The sequence below is a fragment of the Talpa occidentalis genome, unplaced genomic scaffold (assembly GCF_014898055.3).
Source record: "Talpa occidentalis isolate TD23 unplaced genomic scaffold, MPIMG_talOcc4v2.1 talOcc4.7, whole genome shotgun sequence".
Classification (NCBI taxonomy): domain Eukaryota; kingdom Metazoa; phylum Chordata; class Mammalia; order Eulipotyphla; family Talpidae; genus Talpa; species Talpa occidentalis.
The window spans coordinates 11,293,294-11,303,502 of NW_023605083.1; the positions used below are offsets into that span (position 1 = coordinate 11,293,294).

At 46.3% G+C, this 10,209-nt stretch overlaps 1 pseudogene; it reads left to right on the top strand.

Annotated features, from left to right (window-relative positions):
* The first annotated feature begins 451 nt into the window (after positions 1–451).
* LOC119230501 (transcription factor BTF3 homolog 4-like) lies at positions 452–10,002 on the top strand (annotated as a pseudogene).
* Positions 10,003–10,209: the final 207 nt, after the last annotated feature.

The following is a 10,209-nucleotide window of genomic DNA, read 5'->3' on the forward strand; positions in this document are numbered from 1 at the left end:
AAAAACAAGAAAATGTGGTGTATATACACAATGGAATACTATTCAGAGATCAACAATGATAAACTCATGCCATTTGCGCAACATGGATGGAGCTGGAAGGGATTATGCTAAGTGAAATAAGTCAGAAGGGAAAAAAAAGAGAATTATTGGATGGTTTCATTTATAGGTAGGATAGAGGGAAAGCAAACAAAGGGTCAGAAAAAAAGACAAAACTTGCAACCTGACCACAGATCTGTGGCATACAGCAGGGGAGAGGAAAGAGAGGGGTCAAGATGGGGGAGGGAAGAGCACAAGGGACTATGGGGCTGGATCACAAGTGATGTGGTGGTGGGAAAACTATGGTGACTACACCTAAGAGGAGAAATCAAATATTGTACAAGAACAAATGATGACAATAAAATAAATTTTTTTTTTAAAAAAAGGCTCAAGTGTGACCGCCAAAAAAGGTGGGATGCGAGATGAAACAGCCAAAGAGATTCTTGTCACTGCTGCCATTTACGAGCAGAAAGGCAACCTGGGACGTGAAGATGGCTCATTCAGTTTCTTACTAGGAGCCTTGGAGTAACAAAAGAGAGGAACTCACTGGAAGCTCCAGGGCCAGTATAGTCAGACAATCACCAGAAAGGGCAGAGGCAGAGCTGGTGAATGATGACTCTCCATGGTTCTCACCTAAAAGCAAGGAACACTGAACTGACTCCCAGAAAGAAAGGGGGCTGGGCAGGATTTGAAAATGCATACAATTGGCTTAGGGGTGTTGCAGGGTGTCAGAGAACTACCTGGTACTTAATGGGTAAGGCCCAGTCAGGCTACAGTCCTGCAGAGTGAGGGGAAGCCCTGCACAGAGAAGAATCATTATACTCAAAATGCCACAAACTGTCCTAGTATAAAGCACTGATAAGCCATGTCTTTCCAGGGCCCCACCAGGCCACTGTTTCTCCAACTTAATGACTCCTGATATATACCTGACGACCTCCACAGAACCCAGTTTGAGAAACACTACATCAAAAGTTAAATGGTGGGAACTCCCCAGTGGTGCAGCAGGTTGAGCACAGCGCTGTGGGGCTGGCTGCAGCCTCTGCTGCACCAGTTCAATTCCCAGCAAACCAGGGAGATACCCACATGGTATGGCAGACCTCTCCTGTCTCGCCCGCTGCTCCCCTCAGCAGTGTTTTCAGTCAGTCTACCTGTTCTGCTCCCCTCTCTGTCTTTGGTGAGTCCTCTCACCCTCCTGCGCCTCTGGCCTGTACCCCAGTTCTTGTATAAATAAATAAATCTTTAAAAAAAAAAGTTAAATGTTGACAGTCCTGGAAATCTTCTGTTAGTAATGTAAGTATGAATACAATGCAAACGTGAGCACTAATACCATACTGGTCATTCTGAGATGATCATCTATTATCCAGAATAGATGTTGAGTATTCTTTATTTTGAGAAGGAATTCACCAATGTCACAGTGTTATAAAGACTCACAGCCTCAAGAAAGTGCCTGTGTAAGCCCAGGTGACAGGTGTCTTGACCTATATAGGTGCTCCAGCTCCCACAACTCAAGTGCAAAGCAGACCTGGAATCAACAGCGCACATTTTCAGAAACTCTGGAGGGGGCCACCATTTCTGCTTAGCAAACTTCCAGGTGATTCTGATGCCCACTAAAACTGGAGAACTCTGGCCTATGTAACATAATCATGCTCTCAAAAGGGAAGTGTCTTACTCAATTAACAAATATTTCTGATTGTGACAACCCCATTGGTTGCCGGCCATGATTGAGAGCTTAGAGGAGTGAGACATCAGGCCGTGAGGACAGAAGAAACCAAACCGGTCCTTTCCCTGACCTTCCCTCAGCTGCCGGCACATAATCAGCCAGAATCTCAGAAGCCATAAGGTCCCCTAGTCTTCCATCGAGGGGAGACCTAGCCGAGCCTGGAAGCTCAGACTAAGCTCCTACTAATGGGAGTGATCTAGGAATAAAAAGGAATGGGTTGCTTTGGCAAGAGGAGCGGGGGAAAGGATAAACACCCATCTGAATCCTCACACCAGGCCTCACGAGGACCACCTTTAATCCTCTCCACTACCCTTTCCTGCAGGTGTGTCACCCATTCACACATGCAGACACTGAGACCTCAGGACGTCAGATGACTTGTCCAAAGCTATTCATCTACCTAGGAGGAGAAATGAGATTTGGGCTCTGACCCACAAGAATTAGAAGCCATTTCTTTTCTTCTACATTCTACTGAACCATTGTCAGCAGGGTCTAGAGGAACTTTCTGTTATGACAGAAATGTCCCTTACTGGTGGCACATGTGACTATTGAGCTATCGAAATGTGAATTGTGCAACTGTAAGAGTAAACCTATCATTGGATTTACTTAACTCAAATTAGTCACATGCTTAGTGGCTAATCTTTTATATAATGGAGGATCATACAGTTTTGTTTTTTTTAAGATTTATTTATTTATACAAGAACTGGGGTACAGGTCAGAGGCACGGGAAGGTGAGAGAATTCACCAGAGACAGAGCAGGGAGAGAACAGGCAGATGGACCAAAGACACTGCTGAGGGGAGTAGGGGGCAAGGCAGGAGAGGTCTGCCATGCCATGTGGGTTTCTCCCTGGCTGGCCGGCAATCAAACCCGTGCTGCAGAGGCTGTGGACAGTTTCACAGTGCTGCGCTCAACCCACTGTGCCACCAGGGAGGCCCAGAGGATCATACACTTTTATATAAAATGATGTAAGAGTAGAAATCTTCACTCAAAATAATTTTCATGGAAAAGAATAAATACATGAGCATTGGGACAGCTAGCAATGAATGATTTATCCATCAGTCTTTTCTTCATGGGAATAGAGACACATTTTTCTTAACAGAGTCTAAGTTAAGGAACTACAATTAATCCACAGACACAGTTACAGATTTGAGGCCTGCCTTCTCAAGTGTTGACAGCCAGCAGAAGCAGGAGGGCGACTGTGAGGCACCCTGTGCCACCAGCTAATGGGCTGAATGAGGACAGGGAAGACAAATGAAAGCAGCAACTAATGTTTTTTTCACTTGACACACTTTAGAGAAAACCCGTCTTGGTTTTTATAATTATTGTTCTTCTAAATGTTCTTCTAAATGATTACAACATAGAGTTTGAGTTCACCATAGCAGTGAATTTAGTAGGGATAACAGTGATCTAGTAATAATCAGGTCCTAATTACTCAGTTCTGGGTGAACAGTATCCCAAGAAGGCTGTCTATGGGGGGCAACTCATACTGATGGAGTGGAAAAATAGCAGGGCTGTCACCTGGTGAACATTGTTGGCCTCTGTCACTTGTACTTTCAATGCCCACTTAGATGGGAGTACCAAGCCAATGTTGTTTAATAGATTCCAAAGCAAAAACATTTGACTCCTGTTATCAGCAAAGGATCCACAATGGAATTTCACTCCTAGCCTTATTTGTCTTTGAATTGCCTGAGACTCTGGGCTCTTTTGAGTGGAATACTACTAATACAAGCACACAGCACACCTCAGGGTCACCCCCAGCACGTGTCAGGGTAACCACATAGCACACACTCAGCGTTAAGTCACCAGTGTCCTGTTGGGTCCTGTCACTGCCTTGAATTAAAGAATCCAGACCAGATCCCTTGGCTGCACACCTGTCAGGAAGGGGCATCAAGATTCTTGGCGGGGGGCCTCCCCTGGTGGCGCAGCGGTTGAGCGCTGGGCTGCAAAACTGCCTGCAGCCTCTGCAGCGCCATTAGATCCGCCGCTGGTGAGGGTCCCACATGGTGCGAGAGACCTCTCCTGCCACGCCCACTGCTCCCCTCAGCAGTGTATTTTGTCAGTCTGCCTGCTCTGCTCCCCGCTCTGGCTCTGGTGAATTCTCTTACCCTCCTGTGCTTCTGACTGTACCCAGTGCTTGTATAAATAAATAAACAAGTCTTTAAAAAAGAAAGATTCTTGGGGGGCCTCCCTGGTGGCACAAAGGGTTAAGCGCAGCACTGTGAGGCTATTCACAGCCTCTGCAGCACGAGTTCAACCCCCCACCAGCCAAGGAGCTACCCACCTGGCACAGCAGACCTCTCCTGCCACGCCAGTTGCTCCCCTCAGCAGTGTATTTCAGTCATTCTGCCTGTTCTGCTCCCCAATCTGTCTCTGGTGAATCCTCTCACCCCACCCCCACACCTCTGGCCTGTACCCCAGTTCTTGTATGCACAAATAAATCTTTTTTAAAAAAATTTAAAAAAAAAACGATTCTTCGAGATGCCCTTTCTTCTACCACTAGGCTGACTGCCTCACAACAGAGAGTGCACCTAAAGGAGTCTCGGTAGACTAAGCGCTACAGACTCTGCATTTTTTTAAAAGGCTAAAAATTTTTAAAGAGTCAGAAAAGCTGTGTTGTAATCCCATCACTGCCACTTCTGAGAAGACACCTTACTTCTATTTCTCCATCCATGAAGTAAAGGGGTTTAACTAGGCGGTCTCAGATTCTCTTTGCACAGTTTCAATCTTAGAGGAAATTCAAACAATAACATTTTGTGCCCATCCATAAATCACTCCTCTTTGTGGAAAATTAGAGTTTTGTAAGGCATTTTGGCCTTCAGATGGTGAGTTACTGCTCTTTCTATCTCATTTGCAGCTAAGTTCAGCCCAAGTGAGAAAATTAGGTTGGCCAAGGGTTGGCTCTTTCTCCCTAATAAGGAAAGATGAAGTGTGAAGGCCCTAATTCATCTTGGAAGTTTTGTTTCTGCAACTAAAACTTCTCTTCCTAAAAAAAGGGAGTGATTCTCAACAGGTGATCAAATCACCTGTGTGAAAATTACCTGGGTACAACCAAGATGAGAGGTCAACTAAGACTATCATTTTTCACAAGAATTGTGCCCTGTCCCACCCTCCCTCAGGTGATTCTTATTCCCACAGATGTTTGAAAACCACTCCCTTGGTGTTATTGCTCCCCCTTGTTGATTCGCCTTGAGGTGGCTGAGGGGCATCAGGCTTCACACACAACAAACCCTGCAGGGCGATTTGATCAGGTGCATCTTTTATGGGCATCTTCCGTGTACTTTTCAGGTGTTATTCTCATGGAGTCAAAAATAAGCCCCTCAGGGCCTCCCCTGGTGGCATAGGTGGTTGACCACAGCGCTGTGAGGCTGTCCGCAGACTCTGCAGTGCCAGTTCGATCCCCACTAGCCAGCAAGGGTCCCACATGGCACAGCAGACCTCTCCTGTCTGGCCTGCTGCTCCCCTCAGCAGTGTATTTCGTCAGTCTGCCTGTTCTGTTCCCCACTCTGTCTCTGGTGAATCCTCTCACAGCCGCCCCCTCCCCACCTCGGGCCTGTACCCCAGCTCTTGTATGCATAAATAAATAAATCTTTTTTTTAAAAGATTTATTTATTTATTTATTTATTTATACAAGCAATGGGTATAGTCAGAAGCACCGGAGGGTGAGATAATTCACCAGAGCCAGAGCAGGGAACAGAACAGGCAGATGGACCGAAATACACTGCTGAGGGGAGCAGCAGGCGCGGCAGGAGAGGTCTGTACACCATGTGGGACCCTCGCTGGTGGCCGGAGATCAAACTGGCGCTGCAGAGGCTGCGGGCAGCTTTGCAGCCCAGCACTCAACCACTGCACCACCAGGGTAGGCCCTAAATAAATACATCTTTAAAAGAAAAAAGAAAAAAAATCTACATGTGAGGTTTTTGCAAAAATTTAGACAAGACAACATGGAAAATACACTCAAATAGCTCTTCTTTGCACTTTTCCATGCCTAGTGGTAAAAATAAGAATCTTAAAGGATGAAGCAGAAAGTAAGTGTCACATTGTGTCTGGCTGAAATTTTGATGACTTTCCCAGTGGCACAGTTCTAGTGTTGGAGGAGTAAGAATCAACAGAGAGAGAGAGAGAGAGAGAGAGAGAGAGAGAGAGAGAGAGAGAGAGTGTGTGTGTACACATATGTAAATACTTGGATCACTGAGTAAGATCTGCTTGGTCAGTCCCTATAGAAAGAGGTCTGTGGGTCCCATGAGAGAACATCAAATTGATACCCTGAGGCCCCTCCTGACAGAGTCAGATGTGGGTGGAGAGTATCCGGCCTTTCTGAGAGGTTCACTTTAGAGGTCAGATCAAGGCAAGAAAAGGGTTAGAAGATTCCTAACCGAAGTCCTCATTTCAGCAGTACTGGCCACATCTGTGGCAGCAATTACAGCAGGCAGCCCCTACCCATTAAGTTAAATGCTGACTGCAGAAACACCAGAGCCTCTGTCTCCTTTGGAAAGAGCAGACAAGTCTTCACGGATTATCTAGGTACTAAGTTATATTACTCCCAGAGGCTGCCAACCTCCTGAGATTTCACGTGGTGTCCACAAAACCTCCAGGTTCTCAGGTCATTTCAAATAGCAGGCTCTGAGCTGCCCTGCCCCCTGGTATGATTCCAGAGTGTAGGGTAAGGTAAAAAGTGTCAGGCTTTTCTGCCCTCCCACCATCAGGACAGATGATGGATCCTTGCGGTCCTGAATGCATGCCTGATGGCGGGCACCTGGAGTGGGGTGTGGGCATAGGTAGATGGGATTCACCTGGGCTGAGACTGGGCTTTTAGAGGCAGCATCGCGGGACGCCAGCAGAAGCCGAGAGAGGAGGAGGAGAGAAGCCGAGAGAAGAAGAGAAGCAGAGAGAAGGCCAGAGAGCCCAGATAGAGTGAGGATTTGCTGGGGGCTGGGATGACTGGCAGCCTCCCGGCCCCCCAGCACCCCTGCCTGCCCTATGCCTGGTAAATCTAAATAAAAGACCTGCAAAAGCCGCCAAGGGCTCCAGGACTCTCTCTTCCTTTATCCCGTCTGCATGGGATCATAGAAAACCTGCTCCGTGGCCATTCCTGACTACACAGAGGAAGCGTTCTCTTCCTTAGAGGAGCTGTGGTGAACACTTTCACAGGGTCTTAGAGCAACGAGACTGCTAAGCAAGACAAAGCAAAGGAAGGGGGTTTGCCAGGCCTGAGTTGTCTTCAACCAGAGTGAGGCCTAAGGGAGAGGGAGTTGTCCAGCCCTTCAGGGAAAGACCTTTCACCTTTGCAGGACCATCAAGGAATCCCACAACTGGGCAGATGCTGGAGAATGTGTAAGGACTGCCAGAGTCCTGGCACCCCTCTGTTCTTTAGTTTCTGTAGCAGGAATTTCATCCCATAAGTAGGTCAGATGGGAGGCAGAGGGAAGACGGTGAGAAGGGAAGGCACCCTCAGCAAAGGGAAGAGAGCACAGAGATATAGGAGGGCCTGAGACAGCCTCTGGGGCTTACCCACATGTGGCAATGGTGCTGGAAGGGAATAGGGCATGCAGGCGAGGGGGGGAAGCCAGAATGCCTTTAAGAACTGCAATTGTGGGGCCTCTCTGGTGGCGCAAGGGGTTAAGCACTGCACTATGAAGCAATCCACAGCCTCTGCAGCATGAGTTCAATCCCCAGCTGGCCAGGGAGCAACCCACATGGCAAAGCAGACCTCTCCTGTCTCGCCTGCTGCTCCCCTCAGCAGTGTATTTCAGTCAGTCTGCCTATTCTGTTCCCCACTCTATCTCTGGTGAATCCTCTCACTCCCCTCATCTCTGGCCTGTATCCCAGCTCTTGTATGCATAAATAAATAAATCTTTAAAAAAAAAAAAAACGGCGATTGTCTCTTGAATGCATCACATGAAGAGGAGAATCTTAGCACAGGGCCTAGCACATAGCACATGCTCAACCATCACTGGATTCAGAAACAAATGAAGAAATGAATGTGGGTCTTACTAAGCCTTTAATTTAGCAGTCTATTAAATTGGGGCAATTCTCAATTGATTTTTTTTAGGTTCTTACTTTTTTTAAAAAAGATTTATTTATTTGTGCAAGAACTGGGGTACAGGCCAGAGGCACGGGAGGGTGAGAGGATTCATCAGAGACAGAGCGGGGAGCAGAACAGGCAGACGGACTGAAGACACTGCTGAGGGGAGCAGCGGGTAAGACAGGAGAGGTCTGCCGCGCCATGTGGGTATCTCCCCAGCCAGCCGGGAATCAAACCAGCCCTGCAGAAGCTGTGGACAACTTCATAGTGTGGCGTTCAACCAGGAAGGCCTGATTCTCACTCGATTTTTAATTATAATAGTAAACATAGTTAGCACTCACTGAGTGCCTACAACCAAACTATTCCACTGGCTCTCAAATGTGACGGCACATTGGAAGCTGGGGAGATTTGAAATATATTGTTGGATGACTCCCATAACTTTTGATTTAATGGATGTGGGTGCTTCCTGCCTGGCACTGGGATTTCTGAAACTTTTCTGGCAATTTTAATGTGTAGCCTCGTTTGAGACCTCAGGCCCTATCTTATTTAATCAGCACCACACCCCATGAGGAAGACTTTGCCATTATCCCTCTAGTGCAATTGTTATGCAAATATCCCTGTTAGATCTTCGTGTTTTGTGAAAGGGCAGGCGATTGAGGATTATTTGTGAGTCCAGGTGGATTTATCAACTTTCAAGCTTGCTTAAAGTCTTAGAGCTGAGGTTTAGCAGGTTTAGAGGAAGAAGGACTAAGCTGTTCTGTCTTCCCACTGCTAGAGAGAAGTATGAGGATAGAGCAACAGCCTTTACCTTTCTAGACCAGGAAAAATAAGAGAAGGAAAAAAAAAAGGGGGAATAAAGAAGAAAGAAGTAGCAGCTCAGCTGAGGAAGGGCTGAGGAAGGAGTGAATGCTGACAAGTCTTCTCATTTTCCTGCCAGTACAAGCAGCTGGCTGCTCTTTTAATAACTCTTTGTCTTCTCCAGAAGGACAAAACACATTCTACAAAGAGGTGCTTTGGGAGCAGCTGCAGCGTGGATTTCAAAGAAAGCAGGAGAAAAAGAGGAAAGAGAAAACTTCATGATTTTTCCCTCACATTCTTTCAGGTGATGTGGTAAGAAAAGGGTATGTATCTCTAAATCAAATAGCAGCCAGACCTCTCTACACATGAGAACAGCATTAAACAGCACAGGCAACCATGTCCTGCTCTGGGATGGATGCTTTGTCACCTCCAATATTCCCAAACCACGAGGCAAACACCCTCACCCACAAATGGCCTTGCGTTGTTGTCCCCTCAGGGATGGAGGAAGAAGTTTCCCATGTACTCATGAAGATGTGGTGTGAGAGAAGGTGTGAATACTGGGAGCTCCAGGCAGAGATGAGGAGGAGACAGTGGCCAAGGCAGGATTTCCAATGAGAGAGCAGAAGACACACCTCCCAGAAGTCCTTGGAGATGTTTCCCATTTATCATGGCATCTCAAAAGTCACTTGGGGTTTAGCTGCGATGCTGTTTCTTTGTTCTCCAGAACTTCCCCAACTATGTTTTGCTGAACACTCCACAGACCCTCCAGACAAGGACTTCATGAAGACATCTTGTCCCTATCCCATGGCTTTACCAGAACATTTAGACATCAAAACAGTCTCATTTGAGTATCTAATGACTCGATCCTGTTCACTTTAAACTTTCAGTCTTGTGAGGTGCCATCTGGCTCTTGCTGCGAGCTGGTGTTGGAGGCCCTCCCTGCTTCAGATTTAGCAATAGCAGGAATCAAGAAAAGTGAGCCAAAATTCAGGCTCAGGTCAGAGAGAGGGACAAGTGTACAGCTTGTAGAAAGAAGATAGTACAAAGAGCACTATAGCTGACAAAGAAACTTCAGCATTCTCAAAAAAATAAAAACTGGCTGTAAATAATATTGAAGAGGTGAACATGATGCAAGATGATGGAGCACTTATTCACTTCAACAATCCCAAAGTCCAAGCTTCCCACTCTGCTAATCCCTTTGCAGCTACAGGTCATGCAGAAGCCAAACCCATCACAGAAATGCTTCCTGGAATATTAAGTTAGCTTGGTGTTGACAGCTTAACAAATCTTAGGAAGTTAGCTGAACAATTCCCTTGGCAAATGTTGAATAGCAAAGCACCAAAACCAGAGGACATTGATGAGGAGGAGAATGATGTTCCAGATCTGGCGGAAAATTTTGATGAGGCATCAAAGAGTAAAGTTAACTAAACTGGATTTGGAAAGTTGAACTGGACTAGATTTAATGAATCAGCTATGTGGTGCCAAAGTCTTACAGACACAGAGAACCTCAACTGTTACTAATTTAGTAATATAAATATTGTACATATTAATAATGCTGTTTGTTTAGATTTTGGGGGGTGTTTGATTTCACATTTTGCACTTTCTCCCAGGATCTCTTCTTTCGGTCAGAATACA